General features: G+C 30.3%; 1 protein-coding gene across 2 annotated transcripts in view; it reads left to right on the plus strand.

Annotated features, from left to right (window-relative positions):
• LOC145319365 (uncharacterized) overlaps positions 1 to 22,448 on the plus strand; it is a 61,398-nt gene that overhangs the window by 644 nt on the left and 38,306 nt on the right. The window lies entirely within an intron of this gene.

A 22,448-nucleotide genomic window follows, 5' to 3' on the forward strand; every position in this document is an offset into this window, starting at 1 on the left:
GATAGAAGCGCAACAACTCTGCGATGTACAATGCAATGGGTCACTTTGTCTTTTTACGTTATGTAACATTTGTGTATAATTATTTATTATGACGGATTTTATCAAATTACCACATATGATAATAAGTGAAAATTAAAAATATTGTCATAATAGATAAATGCTGAGTTATTAAAGAATGAAATAAAAATAGACATTTTTGAGATATTAATAGTCAACCAAAATAACCTTCTTTCTTTTATCTTAAAGATAATAATTTTGTATCACATTTTAAGGATAGTGTTAGGATTAATATTGATAGCAAAAATGTTTTTGTCAAGATGAGTAAGGATAGGAGATAAAAAATGCAGTTTATATTTTTAGAAACAACGAATGATAAAGAATAGCAAAAATGGCCATTCGCATATAACAAATTAATTTCGATGCATTTTGCTTTTGGTTGTAAATGTCAAAAGATAAGTTTCATGTTTTCTATTTTGTATACATATATCTAAACCTTTCAATCAGAAACCTTTTCTTAGAACGTTTCGAACCTACTTTTATGATTTCTTGTATTTCTTTATTTGCTTAGACACAATATATTGCATTCCAAAGGCCAGGGCCATCAAACAATAAATTATGACTTTTGTTTCACTCTTTAATGCGATATATGATTTATTAGTATGGCTCGGAAACCTTTTTTAATCTGTCTTAGGACGTGTTGCAACATCCCATCTATTAAACGAGTCTAACTATTTTGTTTGTTTGAATGAACACCTTGTAATCTCTGACTTGATTTGAACCCAAAAGAATTTGTTAGGCTTGCTTGCTTGCTATTTTTCTACAGGGGAAATTAAGTAGACAATAATAGTCGGGTTTGATGAGTATAACTAAAAATTTAAACATATTATCTATAGAGTTTTATTTTTTGTCTCAAGCAAAAGATCCTTGAAACAGTCGGTAAGCAGAATAACTTTTTTATGTAGTTATGTTGTTTTATTATCGATAAAAGTTTAATATTTATTTGGATAAGTTCTTTTTTAGGAGAGTAAAAATTAGAAATAGGGGGTGGGTGGTCAAGATTTGATTTAAGTGAAAGCACCGATTAATTGTTAATTCCCTTATTATCCTCACTGTATATTTTAAAGTATGTATTATCTATATTGAAAATAACGTTTCATTTGTAAAACATAAATAATAATATTTTGTCGACATAAAATTTTATCCTGAGCATCATTGCATTGGGAATGGGGAACAGGGAAACTAAAAAAAACAAGATCAACAAGGTCCATAAAGAAGCGCAGCAAAAAACAAGCAAAACATATTAAAGATGCATTTATAAGAAAACAGATCAGCTTGGGGCATAAACTTCTAGGGTGGGGGCAAAGGGGTATTAAATCTTTGAAACCACTTATTTTACTAAACATCCCGCAAAAAATAAAATGCTTTTACATCCCTGGCTTGGGTTAAAAATTTATATCAATTGGTGTTTGAATTTGAAGACATTATTTTCAATATTCGGGAGGTATTGCTGACAAATTACTAATTATGATATATAACTTAGATAACTTAATATGTTTTAACCAATCTTTGTTTGTAACTTTTTAAAAAAGAGAAAAATATATAGTCCACTATTTCAACTTACACAGACGTGCTGACAGGCTCTAGTTATAGAGGAACTGCACTGCCCAAAAAATTGCTGGTTTCTAGGTGTGCCTAAACAAAAATCAAATTCATCTTGTGCATATTACAGGGGATGTGGAGCCATTACATTTTTTCCCTGAGGCAATTCTTAGTTTTTTTTGTAAATTTATTGACAAATCTTTACTTTTGCAGGTATTGTATATAAATCACTGTATGTGAAATTTACCCTAAATTAATACAACTACATAAATGTTTTATTATAAGGTATAAACGCCTCTAGCTAAGCAATAATTACATGAGTGACATATTTTGTATGTATGCCTTACATATATAGTAGAGCGATACTGAAAATTTAGGTAATAAACAACTTTCCGCGGATAAAAATGTACAATTATGAGATTAAAACCAGTTTTTTAGCCTCGAGATGCCGAAGTTACGGGCAAAAAAAACTGGTGTTAATCGTATGATTGTACATTTTAATATTCGCAGTAATCTGGATATAATACGATGCTAGACATAATATTTTCGTATGGATGAGAACCGGTTCTAATTCACTAGATAAAAACAGTTTTGAAGGAATATAAGAAAAATAATAATTGTATTAAAATAGAAAGCTATTGCATATTTAATTGAAGGAAGAATAACAGACATCCAATACAGACCTATAGAGTAGAACGAAGATTTGAAAATATAGATACATTAAACCGTATCTGGCCTTGCTTCTCTGGATACGATTTTACTCGTTGCACCCGAAATGCAATTACAAAGAGAGCGAAAGAAAAGGATAAAAGAAAGGAAGAGGGAGAAAGAGTGAATGAGAGAGAGAAAGAAATTAAGATTGATAGAATATTGTAAAATAATATAAGAAAGGTTTTGATTAAAGGAAACGAAAAGGCTATTTGTTTATTTTTAAGAAAGATATACTAAACAGATAAATATGCATAGAAAAAACAAACAGTTAAACAGAAAGAGATAGGAAGAGAAGAGAGAGAGAGAGAGAGAGAGAGAGAGAGAGAGAGAGAGAGAGAGAGAGAGAGAGAGAGAGAGAGAGAGAGAGAGAGAGAGAGAGAGAGAATTAGAGAGAGAGAGAGAATTAGAGAGAGAGATAGAGAGAGAGAGAGAGAGAGAGAGAGTGAGTGAGAGAGAGAGAGAGAGAGTGAGTGAGAGAGAGAGAGAGAGAGAGAGAGAGAGAGAGAGAGAGAGAGAGAGAGAGATAAACTCGTAGTTTGTAGCAGAAATGAAAAAAAAGATAATTGAATAATATTTAATTTGTTGGCAATTTCACATTGCCCAAAAATGGACCACATACGAACTGTTCAATGTTAATTTTAAGCAAGTTTAGGATAGAATAAGAATTATGAGGGCCCCCGCATTTTTAGAGCTCCCAGAATAGGTTAAAGATACTATTTTAAAAATGAAAATAGGAGAGGGGGGGGGGACGGTGGTGCACTTATCAATATTCTGGACGGCACCGATTTGTTTGGAATAATTAGTTTTGACATACTTTGAATGCACCCAATAACAAAACAAGGGAAATTTTGTCCATTAGTAGAGCAGCAATGACAAGCTGACAAAAAGTTTATAATAAAGGACAGAGAAAAATTAATAGTTGCATTTTATATTTATTTTTTTAATAACTACTCTATAAATTTTGCGCGCACAGGGTTTTTCCAGATGGTGAAATTTAAGGGCAATTTAATGGGAGTGTTAGGTAAAATTCTCAATCGGACATACTTGGACGAAGCTTACATGCTGATTTTTAGAGTTATAAAGTAGCTTTGACAATAAAATTCGAAACTTAAGGCAAGGAAAAAACTCAGCCATATTTTAAAGGTCAATCGTTATTGGATGCGTTTCGTAAACAATCAGTAATTTTACTTTTGCGAAAAAATGTAGAAAATAACATTTTTGTTGTCAAATATTAATTAATCAAATGCTGACTCAAAACCAAAGAAATCTGTAATTAAAAATGCAAAGATTTCATTGGCGACGCTACACTATAATTGACAATGTTTTCTTCCATTCCGTTAGTCATATACCTTTGTCTTAAATTGTAGTAATGTTTTATTCAAACTGAATTCAATGGATTATGTCGACTTTATGGCATAAAATAAAAGTGGCTATAGCTGACATAGTTTGGACATAATGATATTTTTAATGCATAAGTAAGTACATACTAATGTGGATAGAATAATGAAACAAATCTAGATAGGATGGAAGATTTGAGAAAATTTCTCTGGCATAAGCTAACAATGGCGAAATTTTCTTTTTTCCCCTTCTAAACATTCAAAGTAAGACAACCAGATTTTCTTGGAATATTCCTCTGCTCAACGAGCATCTTCTAATCTACAACTCATATATTGTCTGACCATCTCAATAATGCTTTGGGCTAAATTTGATTTCTGCCGGATAATTTTCTATCTGCTTAGTAAGATTGCCAAACTGAATGAAAAAAATATTTTACTGATATAAAGAGTCTGATTAAATTTTCGGGTATAGTACCTTCCGTGGCAACTATACCTAACCTAACCTAAAATAACCTATCAGAAGCTACTGTGAAAATACGACTAAATGCACCTTAAGAGTCGTTGCCACGAAAAAGACTACACCAAAATTTTCTGGATATTTTATTAAGAGTTATTGATATTTCTGTTATTGGCTACTAATGATTGTAATAAACCTTGTTTCTTGCAAAAAATGTACTATTTACATAATAATGATATTAATTGATTAAAAAGTATCAGTAAAAAGTATCCTAATTATGTCTACGCCAAACTAATATTCAGACTTGCTAACAATTGTATTATAACAAGGATGACAACATCCATAAAAGCGAAGCTCTGAAACGGTAGGACAAACGAACATTAACACTTGTAGAGTGTCAGAACTAAATAATCAGAATATAAATCTATTAAAGTCGAAACAAGATTTTAAGAAAATTTCTTGAAAAACTAATTATATACAGGATAATGTTTAAGGACATACTTACATTTTTATGACTTAATTATGGAGATGCTTCGCTTATAACATTGTACTTTGTTGTCCTAGGAATCAATGTTCCAAAAAAATAGATCAATAGAATAATTATATCAACATGTTTAAAATAGACGTACGGACATTCTGGTAACGATTATAGGGTTGCTACGCCCTTTAAATCGTACCTACTTAACTACTACAGGAATCACCATGTAAAGTTTGAAAACGATAGGACAATTTTAACCCATGGACCGACCCTTAATATAGAAAAGCTTCGCTTTCAATAAGGGTAGAAAATAACAAGCATGATAAATTAAACAGCAGTAAAGTATTTTATCAATAGCGAAGCTGATCTATAATTTAAAAATGTTCATACTTCCTTCTATTTTTTTACTTTTGTTATTGCTGCGGCGCCTCTCAAGGACAAAAAATCCTTTTTCATATAAACAAGGTTTAGTACTTCTTTAATTTATCCAGAAATAGCCATTTTTTCATAAGATCTATTTCTCTATAATCAGATCAAAACAACTTTAAATTTAAGTGTGACGTCATATCATTTTACAGCTTGACCAACATACCATATACTTGTAGAGAATTATTGCTACTTATAATGACCAAATAAATCAAACTATTCATAATAATTATACAATTAGTTTCAAACAATGGCTCCTATTGTATGTCTAATGAATTTAAAAAAACTGCTTAACATAGAAAGATTATGAATAGTAATCATTATTAATTTTATTCATATTCATATGTTTTTATTTTATTGTTTTAAGGCCGATAGTTTCAGATCAAATCTAATTTAAGACGACTTTGAAAACAAATCATATAATATTACAAAGTTTATCATTTTTATATTAAATTGCTTAATTTCGACTTAAGAAATCTTTATTAGATCATTTGCTAAAAGACCTTTTTGCGGATTTGCTTATAGCCTTAAGAGGATTTTTGTTTTTTTAATCGATTAATAATTCATTGGGGTAATTTTTTAGAAGCCATTACACGAAGAAATTATAGTCGATCCTGCGGTTAGCCATATCTTTAAGTATAAAAATACACACAGACAGACAAATTTTGCAGACTACTTTTATACAAAATGTACTTTTATTTTTTCATAGTAAATATTGCTCCAATAAAACTATATGCATACTAAATTGTAACTGTGGCTTGGAATTTTGGTTTTAATAATTATTTTATGGGATGAAAAGCATTGCTATAGTTTTCACAGCAAGGCAGGAGATAATTCAACTTAAAATAATTCAAAACTGTTCTTTTTCCTTGAAAGTTATAAAATGCAAATGACAGAATTTTCCTATCAAACAATGATTAATGTAGTTTTAGTGTCAATAAATTGTCGTTGTGTCCATATTACGTCAGCCTTTACCCCTTTTTGTGAAAGCTATATAGTCGACATAAATATTATCAATATATTTAGATTGACTATATGCAAGACATCTATTGACACTACAATACAATGCATCATTTTTTTATAGGGTTCACTTAAACATTTTTAGGATTAATTTACCTCCCATTGTTATATCCCTGTATTCCTGCTTTAGCATCTGTATTGCCAATTTGTGATATTTTGAAAAGCAAAGCTTTTCTGTTTCTTAGGATATGTCTGTTTGTTTCTCCATAAAGGTTGGCTTATATGGCAAATTTAAGCACATAAGAATCTCCTTCTGTTTGAAGGCTTAAAAATTCTTGTAAAAATTAGGTATATTAGTAATTTTATAATTACACTTAAGAAAGAAAGAAACACTTATTTGATTCTAATGTTATCGGTGACTCCTAGGACGATTATATATATTGCCTAAATATTTCATACTAATTTTTAACAGAGGAAAACTAAGTATAGTTAAGATTTCTAAATGGTTAAACATTAAAAGCACTGTCACTCTATAATCGTTATTATTTATTTGCTAAATTATTTGAGTTGTTGAGTTTTGCATGTATGAATGTTTTATACCTTTGAATGTTTTTTTTTTGGAAATTATTAGTCTAGTGTATAAGGTGAATTGAACTATAGTCGTACCCTACTCTTTACGTACCGATATCATTGGTGGCAAAGCTACTCTACAAATCTTTGTTGGTGTTAACATTAGACATTTATAAATATGGAAGAAAAATCCAAAATCTCGTTGAACATTGAACAATCGTTTAATTTACACATTTTTTAACTAAAGGTCCATTTTTTCATTTCATTCTTATAAGTCCCTTTTTAAACAATTAGAATTCTTAAGATAAATCTAGGGACACTGTATTTAAAGGTGTATGGGCTTAAAATAGCTTTAAACCACCCAAATAAAATAAAGGAGGCTAAAACCATCCAGTATTTAACGAAATCTTAAGCTTCAGACAAGAAAAATCATACTATTTTATAAATAGCTTATATCTAGAAAAGCTGATTAATGTTCCTGGTAAAGAGTTTTTCTAACCCAAAATGCTTAGATTAATTTTTTAAAGCAAAATTTAACATCCCTTTGGCTAGTGGCACATCCTCATGGTTTAGTGAAAAGAAATCAAATCTAAGACAATGTTTTTATCTACAATCTTAAATGCAATGAATTGTCTTGAATTTATCATGGTTTTCATTTGTTATGCCTAATTATATAACCAACCTCTTTTTTAACCGTTCCCACCCTTTTCACCTGCGAAGCATCTCAATAACTTTTTAGCTAAGATTCTCGTATTTGTTTAAAATGAAAGTACTTTTAAATAGGGAAGCTACTCTTTAATTCAGTTTGTCTGTCTGTTCGTCCTTTAGTTAGTCTGTAACGCTATGAGAGAAATTGAATATTCTTGAGTGGTATTTAGGATAAACTGCAGATTTTTTGCTTTGAGACCCCTTATCGCAGAGAATCCAGCATACAACGTCGGTCTGACGGTCATGCCATAAAAGATATAAATATTATTTTTTGAAAGATTTCTTTATTTTCTTTTAATTTCTCTCATTTTTTATGATCTTTGAACAAAGTCCTTTTTTGTGTGTCTATTTAAGATTTTTAGCTCCTTGCTTCTTATGTATGTTGTAGTTTTTCTTTGGAATTTTTAATAATTTTAAATCTTGTCTGTAAACAGATTTAAGTTTTCATTAAATAGGTTTTAGATATGATTAAATTCCGTTAGATAAGTCATTTTATGATATAGTTGGTTTTGATTTTACTTTCAAATGGCAGCTCTTTTCTTTCGTTTCTATCTTCAGCTTTTCCTTGTTTTATGGGCTCATCTCATGTCTTCATTATGTCTCAACATCTATCTTTATCTTTAACCTGACATTGGCGTATTCAGGGAAAGAAAAATGAGATTTTGTCAACTTAAAAAAAATTAATATTATAAAAATGATAAAGAAATTTGTGTTGGATAAAGTAATTAAACATTTCTTAAATTGGTGGACTAAATGGAAGTAAATCAATCCATAATATTTAACACAATTAGATTTTTTAGTATATTTTTCTCTGTAATTTTAAAAGTTATAAATCCTTTTCAGTATGGCATTAAAACCGATTAATATCAGCCAGATTAGAGCCGGTTCTCAGTCATACTGAAAAATAATGTGTAGAATCGTATTACAGAAAATTTTCCACTGAAATTAAATGCAAAATTATAAGATTAAAGCTAGTTTTATTAGCCCCGATAAATAACTATCAATTCAGCAACTATCACAATATGTAAAAAATCAAATTATCGCTTAGCACTTTTAATCCCACTCTTCTTGAATGTTGTCAACCTTTGTTCAATGTTTATTCACTCAAGCTAGAGCAACTTCAGTTTTCTTGTAACCCCCTAAAATAGGCTAAGAATACGCCCTTGGTGCAAAAAATGTGAGCTTTTATTCCCATCTATTGTTGTAACATCAATTTGTCTTTTACAAGATTTTTATCTTATTGCAAGGCCTTGCAAGGGTTGACAAACTTTACATTTATACAAATATATAATTACGTACACAGTGTTGATGCATATTTACAAAAGAGTGGTGCTTTCACACATAGTGCCTGTTGAGCCCCACAATTAATTGAACGAAATGAATTAAAAATAATGTGGAATGGAAAGTTTATTCATATTCTAACCTCTGTGGAGACCATTGGGGGGGGGGGGGGGGTGTCTATACCTTCCAGAGATATAGTCTGTACCTTGATTTGCTTATATTGGTATGTTTTTAATTATTAATTATTAAATAACACCAGAGCCTTGACAATGTCTGTCAGTCTATTTGGAATTTTTTGTTATTTAATTATTATATTTTTGGTTTGCTTATGAAAGTTGTTGTCATTCTTGATAATAGTATATAAATATATAAAAGTTATAAGAATATTTTTAAAAGAAAAAAAAATAAGATATTTTTTTAGTTTTAAGTACACAAATTTCTCTAACGTTGGTTTAACGCTCACTAAGTAATATTCCCATTAATCATATTTCTGTGAATAGACTTTAATTAAAATTTAAAGTATTCAACAAGTTTTAGATGCTCAGCTTTCAATTAGTTAAAATTTCTCAGTTTTATTGAAAACAGTAAAAGTGTCTGACTATGACGTCAGAAAAAATTAACAATTAACCAATGAGAGGCCGCTATATATTTTACCACAGTGAATATTGGCTTCTTATTGGTTAATTGTTAATTTTTTCTGACGTCATAGTCAGACACTTTTACTGTTCTCGTTTTATTTTCAAATCTTAAGTGAAAATGGGTTGTAGTTAGGGGTCAATTAACAACCTCTTAAAATTGAAATTAGGTTAGCCATGTTTTAACCTTATGGTTTACAACCCCGTGATAAAACCCTGTGTACGACACTGGATGGAATTTTGTAAATTATTAATGAAATTTTTTCCTTCTTTTTACCATTTTTAAAGAGCAGTTATACACATAGTATTTTTATGATAATTTAATTCAAACCGTAGAGTATATATAGGGTAGTTGCGCAAAAAAGCTATTGCTTTACAGTGTTTTTAACATTGAAAATAAAGTTTTGAAGAGGCGTTTTACATCCTTTTAAAAACTTGGAATTTCTGAAAATATGTTAAATATGGCTTTAATTTATATTTATCTAATACCAAACAAATAATTAGACTTCACAGAAACCTAGTTTCAAATGCCTACGCTTTATTTAATACATAACTATCGCAGTAAAAGTGAGCTTGCTGTATTTATACCTATAAAAATCATAATACAGAAAAAATTGTTGAAAAAAATAAATTTCAAACAAGTAAAAAAATATAAAAGAATTTTTCTTGGGAGATTGGTATTAACCTCCACCAAAATAGGTATCACTTTCCCTGGACCTATAAGAAGCTACATTGTAAAGGAGAACCATATCCGTTCAGCTGTTAGCAATATGCTTCAGCACACACAGACCACGGACATCCTGATTTACTGTTTAAATAGTGTTCTTAAATCATGTTTTCTAATCTATGCCTTAAAATATTGAACTCAAATTTAAATTAAATGCATTTATGTATAATCTTTGTATGGGGTTAAATTAATTTTGACGCAATAACAGAGAATTAAGTTGGACGCAACACAAATCATCGCAAAATTGGTTAATTATGCCAATTTTAGGTAATCTCAGGCAGAAGGCAGTTATACCCTTACAACAATGTTTAAAATGTGTTTAGAAACTTATATACAATTGTAGATTTTGCTATGTATGGAAAGGACAATGGCATATACAATCACTTATACGTGTTTTTTTGTTAAATGTTTACTGGACTTTTTCTAAAAGTTAGAATATGAAGTCTACTACAACCACCTGTTACTTTAATGCCAAGGCTCCTACCCTTCTTTTAAATAATTATAATTAAATACTTTGTTTACTTTTAAAAGTAAAACTTTTTCTGTACACACTTTAATAAATTTTTCTTACAATACATAATAGAAAATAAATCAAAATAATTGTTTTTAATTATTAGAAACTTTACAAAAAAATTCTTTTAAAATGTGAGTGTTTAAGAAAAATATAAAAAAAAAGTGTTAGGTATTAATTTTATCCAGGGAGGGAGAGGACAGTTAAGTGGATTTTTTTTAGCAAACTGAAGTTTTTTTTTTACTCGTTAGGGGATTGGCTAATCTTGATCGGGGTCTACAAAGTAACAATGTAACCAACCAAGGGACAATTTTGTTTATCATAGTAGTAAATAGATAGATCATAGATTTTTTCAGATGGTAACTTAAACTATTTTAATGTAAGATTTATTTTTCATCCCATTTTTCTATCCCTTTATCATGCCTTGTTATTATAGAAAGAATAGGATTACAAGATACCCGTGCAATAAACAATTTTATTTCAACAGGGAAAATTATCAATATGCAAAGCGGAGCAGCAACAACAATCTTTTAAAATAAATGTAAATGAAAAGAGAAAGGTGAACTGTAATATAGAAATTAAATTTAAATCGTGTGACATTAAGAAAATAAGTTTGATTTGAATGACTATGACGTAAGTAAAGAAAACTAACCCGCGACCGTGGCTCAACACGTAGCGCATCCGCTCGTCGTCGGGAAGGTGATAGGTTCGAATCTCGGTCCGACACCGCGTCATAACTAAAGACGTAATAATGGTTCCCACTGCTACTATGTCAGATGCGCGACGTAAATAGTTAGAGTGGGGGGAATGCCTTGGTCCAAAACAGGCGCAACTCGCTACCATGCGCAGTTGGGACTTCTCAGACAAAGGTCGTGCATCTCAGAGAGTTGGTTGTCTGATGGGTGAATGGACGCTTTACAACGCAATCATAAGTATTGAATGTATGTTTCAAGGTGCGTGGAGGTCTAGTACCTGAAACGACACCTAGCCCCTAGAGTCTTAACTCTTAAAGTAAAGAAAACTACATAAAGACAAAACTATTCTAGAGTCATGGATTCTAAACCTAAACCAAAAACTTACTATCTAGTTGCTGCGCTGCTGAAAAATATTTTTTAAAACTAAAATTGGCGAGGAAAATTGCATGAAAATTTGAAAATTGAAAGAAACTTTTTGTGCCAAAAAGGTTTGGTCTTATTTTAATTCAATCTTGCAGAATCTTTGAGCCTGATTCTTAGTTAATTTTTTACATGCAGCCTCCTATGGCCACTAACCTCTACAACTTGAGGAAAGAGGGTTAAAGGGAGGAAGTCGACCCTCAACCTTCAATTTTATAAGAATAGAGTATTTTGAGGGGGAGGGGGCATTTTTTTCTCTAGGGTGGGATGCTTATGTACCCACCCTTTAAATAAATACAAATTTTCCTTGGACCTATAATAAACATCACTGTAAAGGAGAATCATAAATGTACATCGGTTTGCGAGATCCTTTGCTTTAGATAGACAGAAACACAAATAGACATCTGTTACTTTTTATACATATCGCCCCTAGACTCTTCGGGAGGATAGAGTTTTGGAAAATAGTCCAAAACCGCCCCAAGACAATTATAAAGCTTTTTCAAAACTGCAAAGTATTCGGACCAACAATTTCTTATAACTTTAACTACAGACAAAAACCCTTATATTATACTAGCAGCTTCGCCACTAGTCTCTAGGGGCTTTGCCCCAAGGGGTAATTAAAAAAAAATTTGGAAAAAAATGGGGGGGGGGGGAGGGATTTTTTTGTATGGGGGTTGTGGGTGTCCCACCTCCAAAGAAAATAGCCTAAAACCAACACAGGACCAGTAAGTATATTACCTGAAGAGTAAAATACGATCGGTTCAGTGGTTACCGAGATCTTAAGGGACGGACAGAAGTACAGACAGACAGAAGGATGGAGGGACGGACAGACATCATTCTACTTTGTATTATAAACTAGCGGGGGCGCCACTAGCATCTAGGGGCTGTATATTTAAAGGGATATAAATAGGCAGAAAAATAGCCTAAAACCATGCACAGACTTTTTATGAATAGAAATAGCCTGAAACCACTTTGAAGCTTTACTGTAACGTAGGACCATATCTGTTCAGCAGTTAGCAAGATCCTTCGCTACAGACAAAAATGAGCTTACTACTTTATATAGAAGGATATATTATAGGATAAGGATTATGATTCAGTTGCTAATAATTAGAATAGGATACCCAATAAAGTATTTTTATTAGTTGCGGCTGGTTTAGCTCGTGATATCCTGTTGACCCTCTGTTAATCTGATCAGTAATATCCCCTGTAATCACGAGTGGAGCATACGACCACTTCAAGAAAAACGAATTTGTTTTGCATGTTTTATGATCGACTTGATAAGGTATGGTTAAGGAAAGCTACGCAAGGTTAGGGTCCCTCCGGGGTTTATTTTCTGAGCAAAATATAGACTAAAGGGGCTTTTTGGCACGGTGAAAAAATAGGGATTTAAAAAAATTCTGATCTAATCTTTATTCCTGTTAAAAATAAGAAATTTTCTAGAATGTTTTTATTGGTGCTTTTGCTACTTTATCAATTATCATGTGATGATGTCATTTAAAGATATCAAAAAAATTGCTAAAATTTAAAATGCAACATTTTTCTTTTTATGGTTCATATTGGCCTGGAAGGGAGGGTACATTTGACTGCAATTTATACTGGGACCCAAGTTTTAAAAGCATGTACTTTCATTCGGTGGCTTAAAAGCTTTGGATATAACATATCATGCACTTTTGGTGTAGAAGTTTGGATACTGCTGTTTTGTATCATTCAATCAGAATTCATTAAGTATCCAAAGGATTGTTTAGCCAACAAATAAGATATCGTGTTCATAACTGACCGTTCTCCTATGTTAAATTTGATTGGTTGACTCAAACTAGCAGTATATATTCTAAACTTTTTAACCAATAATACTAATTTTATATATTGCAGGGATAATGTTGTTTAAGACCCTGGGATAACCCTAAGAAAGATTTTCAAAACCTTGCATTTTAAGATCTTATATTTAAGATAAGTCTTATAGAAAACTCGTAACATGATAATGTACGTATTCCGATGACATTATAATTTAGTACTATGGTTGACATTTTATAAACTCATGTATTTAATTCCTTATATATGTCTCACCATTTCAAGGTAAAACTTAACATTTTACTATTTATATTTTTTTTGGTAATGAAGCTACTTTACAATTAACTTTGTATATTTTTGGCAGATGATTTTTAAGAAGCCCTGTGGTTAGTCTTAGATTTCCTATAATCCGATGGGCTGATAGTTATAAGACAATCTCTAATTGGTCAGAATTTCCAAATACATTATTTTTATATTAATTAGTAACTTTATATGCAATTTTATTTATCTAAATAGATAAATTAAAAATTGGCATTATGGTAAATGTACCAGTGACTTTGCCCCAAGCAATTAGGGTATCTCTATTCGTAAAGGAAGAAAGGAGACATAAAAATAGCCTAGATCCATCCCGGGAGCCATATAAATCTAATCTACAATGGAGAACTCAATCAGTCGAATGGATATTAAGACGGGTATTCTTAATGGATTTTAATGGACCCAAGCGTCTTTGTTTCTTTTCTTTACTTGAAATAGACATGCAATAATAGACGTACATATGTTTAACTATTTTCATGCAATTATATTTGCAAAAAAGTTAGGCGATAAGACAATCATTCTGCAAATAATTCCAAGAATTATCACAAAGTACATTCATTTTTTGCTCTAATTTATTGACTATGGCTTTTATGGAAAAAATCATCCTTGTTGTTTTAAAAGTAAAAGATACAATTTTTAAATTTCAAAGGTTGGTATAATTATTTAACGCATAATATTACAAACAGCTTTCCGTGGATATAAAAATGTATACTTATAAGATTAAAACAATTTTTTAGCCCCGAGATGACGAAGGCACGGGCTTTAAAATATATTCGTAGAAAACTGGATATAATACGATGTTATGGAAATTTTTCAGTATGGCTGAGAATTGGTTCTAATCCACCGGATATTAATCGGCTTCAAAGCGATACTGGAAAATTTTTGTGGTGGATAATATTTATCCTCAAGAAGATTTATCTAACCTCCTAACAAATAAATAAAAATAGTTCTCTTAATTTATAAATTTCATTACTTTATTCAATTATTGATTGATTATTAATATAATAATTGTTTGTAGACAATAAAGCCTAATTCTTACACACTTCAGAGAAACAATGATTAAAACATCAATAAAAGCTTAGCTACATTAAAATAAGAATATAAGCATTTTAGACCTAAATGGCAAATTAACAAGGATGACAACATTCATAAAAGCGAAGCACTGAAACAGTAGGACAAACGGACATTAACACTTATATGGTGTCAGAACTGAAAAATCAGAATATATGTATAAGATTCGAAGCAAAGTTGTAAGTAAATTTGTTGAAAAACTGCTTTATACAGGATTATGTTCATGGACATACTTACATTTTTATTTATTATATGTATAAACACATTTAATTTCTTAACTATTTATTGGTGGAATACATATGTTTCTATATAAAAATAGATCATCAGTTCCAATTATAAGAGTTAAAAAGATATATGTCCATGCATTTTGAATCCTTTTTAAAGACTAAATGAGAAAGAAGTGTTAGAAAATTGTGCCCCCTGCGGGTTTTTTTTACTGCCTATATCCTCTTGGGGTTGGGGGGGAATTGACATCTTTATATAAAGGGGGAGGTGTTTAAAGGGAATCTTTAAATAGACAAAAATAGGTCATATTTATCATTTGCAGATTTACAAATTAATACATATCATATAAAAAAATACTGCTTTGAATATGTTTCACGTCATGCACTTTGAAAGAAGGAACTTTTCTCTGTGTGGACACTTGCTGAAGATTTCATTTCTGGTCTTTAAAGTTTGTATGTTAGATTTGAAAGCTTTCATTATTTCGAAGCTTTCTGTCAAGCAAAGATTGCATTTTTTGGAATTTTGATTGTAAGGGTTTGCTAGTTTTTCAATTGACCATTCAATTTTATAGTTTGTGTTTTTCTGTCTTTGTGTTTTGATGAAATCAGATAGCTTTGTGCAAGCTGTGTCTCGTGCGAAAGAGGTTTTGTGCCTACTATATCTTTGCTTGAAAGTTGCAGAGGTTAGGACTTGATTATAGAGTTGCTTCGCTAATAACATTATACTTTGTTGTCCCAGGAATCAATATACCAAAAATCAGATCAATCGGATGATTAGATCACATAAAAATTAGTTGTTAAAAAAGTAAAAAAATCAACATGTTTAAAATGGACGTACGGACATTTTGGTAATGATTATAGAGTTGCTACGCTTTCTAAATCGTACCTAATTACTAAAGGAATCACCTAGCAAAATTTGAAATCGATAGGACAATTCTAACATGCCTAAATTAACGAAAAAAGCTATCCGTTACGGACGGACCGACCCTAATTATAGAAAAACTTCGCTTTTAAAAAGATCAAGAAAAAGACAATATACCAAAAATTCAGGGAGTAAGGGAGGGGACAATGGGCAATTAATTCAATATAAGAGTTATCAAAGAAAGGGCATGATATCCAGTTTAATCCAATAAATTTGTAGGAAATTATAAAGGGATTGTTAATTGAATAATAGATTTCCATAGCGTCATGTAAAGTGGAATCACAACTTGTTTTTGATGAAATATATTGAGGTTTTAACCCTACTGTAATTAAAATCAATGGCTTAAAAGTTTGGACACTCACAGTTTAAAATCAAGTCCTCAAATTTAGAGGCAAAGGATAAATGTGGTTTTTAAACTTTTGGAACCATCAAGGTAATTTGCAGTCCAATATCCACTCCCTCCCTGACAAATATTCATAGTGACGTTGCTAACTAATCATCCAACTACTAGTAGAAATGATTCGCTAAATATTAGTGACGAATTGCTAATTAAACTTCCAACTTTTAGAAAAGCTTTGCTTTTCATAACACTTTTTATAGCTGCTGGCTGTAAAAAAAAATGGTATAATTAAACCATTCTTTTTAGTAGCACAGCTGATCTTTGATTCAGCTTCTGTTTCACAAAAGTCTGTCACTTTATATAGATTTACAACCATTGATTTTTAATAGCAGATTTGAAAATTTAAAGAAAAACACAAATTGTTCAAAATTGAACATTACCAATTATCACATTGGGCATACCTTATTAGCCTATGATATAAAGTAGTAAGGTTTTTCGGTCTGTAACTTAAGATTTTGATAATCAACAAACCGAATGAGTTCTTTATTTAGAGAAGCTTCGCATAGATTTTTGGTTGGTATAGGCTATTTTTTTGCCCTTCCCTATCCATTTTAATACAGAGGCCATAGATGCCTTTTCTTTATAAAATAATGTTACAGGGGTAATTATTTAGGTCGTAGAAAAATAACCTAAACCCATCTCAAAATTTTGATCTACAAATAAAATGGTCCAAAACCTTGCCAAGGTCTAAAAAATCTTAACAGAGACCTCGATCTGTTTAGTAGTAACTACTTTATATTTTAGGATTACTGTACTTATTTACTGCTGCGCTAATCATGGACATAATTCTCCTTGTTTATGGTTTAAAGCTTATACAATGTTAACAGTAATAAATAGTGTTTTATTCTATGCATATTTTGCATAATCATTATGGCTTAAGGTCATCAGACAATTTCAATTTAAAACTTTATATAATTGATAAAAAAAATGTTAGCCAAAATTTTTGTTCATCCCTTAACCTAAACTAATTCTTAAGTAGCTACGGCACTAGAAATAAAAGAATGAGTCAGAAAATTTCAAGTAAACCTGAAACCAAAGCAAAACAAAAACTAATTAACCTTCTTGAAAAAATAAATAAGTTAGGTAAAAAGTTTATAATGACAAATAGGAAAATTCTCATCAATGCAAAACGATGTTTTTTTTCATTATTGAATAGCAATGATGACAAACTAATTAAAAAGATGAATGAATTACTTGGGATGAAGGGATTAGACAGTGGAAATAAGTTAACTTTTTTTAGAATCTCTTATGTTGTATAGATAAGGGAAGAAGGTATTGTAGTTAAGAGTCCAGACAAAAAACAGTAACTTTAATCAAATTAACCTTTTTTATATGAAACTTACATTAAAATAGAAAGAAGTCTGAAAATCTTTACTTTTTTTAAACATTTTTACTTAAAAACTAAATTAGAAATATCTAATTTAGCCCCACCCTGACTGTTTTCAATGAAAACCAAACAAACCTGGCAGTGTCCTTCCAATTGCCACTAGGGTCCTAATCAACCCTCCTTCAACGAAGCTAGTAATAGTGTCTGACTGATTATGACGTAAGAAAAAAAATTAGCCAATGAGAGGCCACTATAAATTTTACCATTGGTCAATAATGACCTCTCATTGGCTAAATTTTTTTTTTACGTCATAATCAGTCAGACACTATTACTGGGTTCTCCTTCAACTTCTTGTTTTTGAATGTCTTAGTTTTTTTCTAATTCTCGATTAGATAAGATAGAATAGACCGTTAGGTTTATTTAGAGCTTACCATGTATGGTATGGAGTTTAATTATATTTACATGGAAATAAGAGGGGTTGGTGTAGGTGTCATTTGTTGAGATAAGGGATTCTACCACCAAACTTTTGTTATGATGAAATGAAATAAGAAAATGAGTTGCAACATTAAATTGAAATTAAACTGACAACAATTATTTAACAAAAGCAAACCACTTTTTAGGGAAAAGTTCCTTTCTTTAAAAATTTTGAGTTAGGCAAGGTAAACAACGAAAAATTATAGTCTTTATATTAATTTATTTTGGTTTCAAATGACACTTTTATATTTTAAGATTTTAAAAGTTTCAAAGCCGTAATTATTTCTAATATAAACATCTTGACATTTAGAAGTTAGTTGCTAAATAATTATTAATATTTTAAATCTATAATAACCGCATTTAAACATTTAGTACCTTTATTTCTTTATTTTATATTGAATGAAAGTAAGCTTTCTGACCTTTGGTTTCATGAATGTTGTCATACTTGTTTGATTCGGATATGTTGATTTAAATTTTTTTTTTTATATGAATATCTATTACACTGATTGTTCTTCATTTTTTATTACAGTGTAATTTTTTATATTATCAAAAAGGTTTGAATAGTGAATAATATGAATTAATGTTATTCAATTTATTTATATGAATTAAAGTTATACAATATATATTCATAAATTCATGATTTATAAGCAATTGAAGTTTTTATTACAATTGCAATGAATAATATTTGAAGTTATATAATACATGACAAACCGCCAAAAAAATTGTAATAAGGTTAATATAAAATGAATGAAAGTTTCCTTGAAATTAAAAAAAAACATTCCACTCAAGAAATTATGCTAAATGAATTTTAATAGCGAAGCTATTTTACGTTAAGGTCAATTCTGGACGTATGCATGTACTGCAGAACTGATAACTATAATTGTATATCATGTTAACGTGGTCCTACCAATTTTAACAATTATTTAAGGAATCTTTATTTAAAAACACAGTGACTTTACAATCAGAATAACAGTGTTATAATTTTAAAAGTGTTGCAGTTTCATGTATAATTATTTTATCTAATTTTCTAATTTGTTGCGCTCTACTTTTATCATCCTTGTTATAACATTATTTCATAATTCCTACATTTTTATCAAAATAATTTTGTTTTCATGCATTTAATATTCTTAACATCTTAAACTAAGTGTTGAACATTGCCAACAGAACATTATAAATTATAAAAAATGCTAATGTTCTGAAATAGTGCATTTACGTTCAAACTATACATTTTTTACTACAAATAACTATGTCAACATCCATAGAAGCTTTTAAGTAAATTACAAGAAAAAAAGTTACATCTTAAACTGCTTAATTAAATAAATCAAACAAAGCTTGGAAGCCTAGCATAAGCCACGCATTATCCACCAGTTAAACCCCCATTTTAGTTCTTTTAAAGATTCACTAAAACGTAGGATTACAATATTGAAAAACTAAAAGAATATCCAGCGATATTAAGCTTATTATATATCTGAAAGACTTAGTACGGTCAGCTTACTTCTTCATACTTTGCTAGCGGCTGCATCGCTTAATTTCAAAAAAAAAGTTTTTTAGTTTATACTCCGGTTTAACTTTTCAGGAAAAATATAATATGAAATAAATGGACTATTAATGCGATATTTCTCTATTCTTTACTTCTTTTGTTAAACATCAGGGTGGCAATCACTTTACAATCTTCACCCCTCCCCCCCCCCCATTTATATCTACAAAAGTCAGAATTCGTATATATTTAGAGGGGGAAGGTGGGGTTTATCGCCGATTGTCCTATCATCGAATTCCTGTTAAAACCACAATTATGCTAAACTCTCATCATTGTATGATATTGATCAGCTAATAAAATGATAATAATTTCATATGCAATTCTTAATATAGCCGGCCCAGTAGCGTACCTGCTCTTTCATTTATTAATTACTAGCGGACTAGGGGCGCTGTATTAGTTGGGGTAAGGAAGGATAGAAAAATAGTATAAAACCATCCCAGGGCCTATGTGAAGCTTCACTAACATTGGAGAAACCAATCGGTTCAGTATTTATTGAAATCTTAAAATTCAGACAAAACCCTTACTACTACTTTATTTGATTAAATACTTCTCCAGTAGACTGAAATGTGTAGCTTATATGTTAAGATGCGATTTTATAACTATATCTAAATAAGTATTGAGTAAGTTGAAAACAACCAAAAGTGTGCAACTCGGGGAAAAAATCCATTTATTAACATAATAAAAAGCATATATATTCCTTTTTTTGTCAAAACAACGAATCCTTTTGACAATGCTTTGCATAAAAGTGGTCGTGGCTTGCATAATAAGTATTAATGTGTCTAAATTAAAGTCTAATGACATTTAAACAACATGCTTATATTGTTGTAAAAACTTTTAATTTTGTTGTTCTTGTTTAAATTTTCATAAAATAACGTCTATACCACTATAACAACACTGCATTTATATTATTTTATCAATTTGAACTAAATTATATATTTAAAGCTTTAGTCATAAAAAGATAGAATTTCTATTTCCTCATCTTTGAAAACTGAAATTAAATTGTTGTCAATTGTCCTATCCCCCTATTTATAAATATGAGACTATAATGGCAATAATAACCATTTAGAAGCTAGACTTTTTGTCGACGCTTTAATGATAAAGTTTCATAAAAAAATACATAAAAAAGGTTTGGTTTCATTACATTTGCATTTTTCACTTGCTGTATAAGACACTAGCGGTTTCGCGCCAAGCCTCTAGGTAATGAACTGTGGTTGGTCCGTTTCTCTGTATTTGGGGGGGGGGGGAGTGTTGGGGTAGTTCCACCCCCAAGAAAATAGTTTAAAACTACCACAGAACTAGTAGGTATATTCCCTGAAAATTGAGCTCAATGGGTTCAGCGGTTATCAAGATCTTAAGCTTCAAACAGACAGATAAACTTCAAGCTACTTTGTATTATAAGATTAAGAAAATTTCAAAAAGATATTTAGATAGGTATTTGATAATGTTAAATATTTGTTGTTGTGTCTTTATCCCAAGACTCTAGGGGAGAAACCTCCTAAATTTGTTGGTGTTTTCCAATTTTTTTTAGATTTAAAAAAAATTTTAAAAGTTTTGGGAGGAAGAAATTTTCTGGGGGTCTTTAAGAAGCTGGCATACCTCCCCACTGCCTATCATTTTAGCGTTAATATTAATATATAATTTTGATTATCATTTAAAAATTATATTTTAAAATAGTTTTCTTCCTTTATTTAAATTGTTGTCAATAAATTATGTAGATTGTAAAATTAAGGGCTCGGCAGTTGCTTTTTTTGTATGGTTCAGCTGTGGTAAATACTTGTCGACATTAAGTATGGATTAATTGCGCTTAAATTTAAATTTAACAGCACAGCTAGAGCGTGTACCAATTTTAGCGACTGAATCTAAAGAAACGGTAGCGGCTGTGGCTAAAAAAATATTAGATCCAGCGGCTGTACATGATTGAAAGGCTTATTAAATTGCTGTAGCTCACCCGAAAAGCGCGGCTGCCGAGCCCTAACTAAAAAAAATTATGGGCTCGGAGAGGTCAAGGGTTACCAAACCTAAAACAGATTCTCCCCTCTTCTTTATTGCTCATTATACAGTTTTATAGTTTTTACGCAAACATAATTTCCCTTACCAAGTTACCATATACCAGTCTGGGACTTCGCCTGAGAGATAGGGTGTGGTGGTTTATCACAGGGATATACGGGGAAAGGACATTGGAAATATTTGATTTACCACATAAATGACCTTTCTTATGTGGATAATTATCATTGGTTGAAAGAAAATTTACATTTTGCTATTAGACCCCAATCAGTATTTCATATTACACCCCAAAGTTTAATTTCTACGAATGACAAAACGCGTTTATGAATTATCTTTTACTTTCCACCGTCTTTATGGTACATAGATAAAGTATCTTACAGACAAACAGTATATATAAAGTAGTTGCGCCATTTAAATTAAGTTATTTAATCTTTCGATTAATTGATAAACTACAAAAAAGATACTGTATTGAAGTGCGATGTCTTTTTAAAAAATTACTATTAATATTGGTTTTGCTAATCATTATGATATTATTGCTGCGCTACCTAATGCAAACTTGTCATTGTTTTGGTTTTTTGTTGTATAAATCCTCTTATCCCTTATCTCTGTGTGTAAAATAATAGGGTAATGATAACCAACTATTTGGGTTTATTTAAGGGAGGAACTTTGACTTTTAAAAAGTTAGAATACAAAGCAGTTAATTTTGTATTATGAAATAGCAACAAGTATAATTTATTCGTATGATAAATTAATAATAATGCAAGGGTATTTACTTTAATTTATAGCAATGTAGTAAAGAAATTAATAACATTTTAAAGAAGTTTAAAGTGAATAAAAATTGTATTTATCAGATAAAAGTGATCGTAAGTGT

Source organism: Acartia tonsa, chromosome 5 (genome assembly GCF_053477335.1).
Source record: "Acartia tonsa isolate MP-2025a chromosome 5, ASM5347733v1, whole genome shotgun sequence".
Taxonomy (NCBI): Eukaryota; Metazoa; Arthropoda; class Copepoda; order Calanoida; family Acartiidae; genus Acartia; species Acartia tonsa.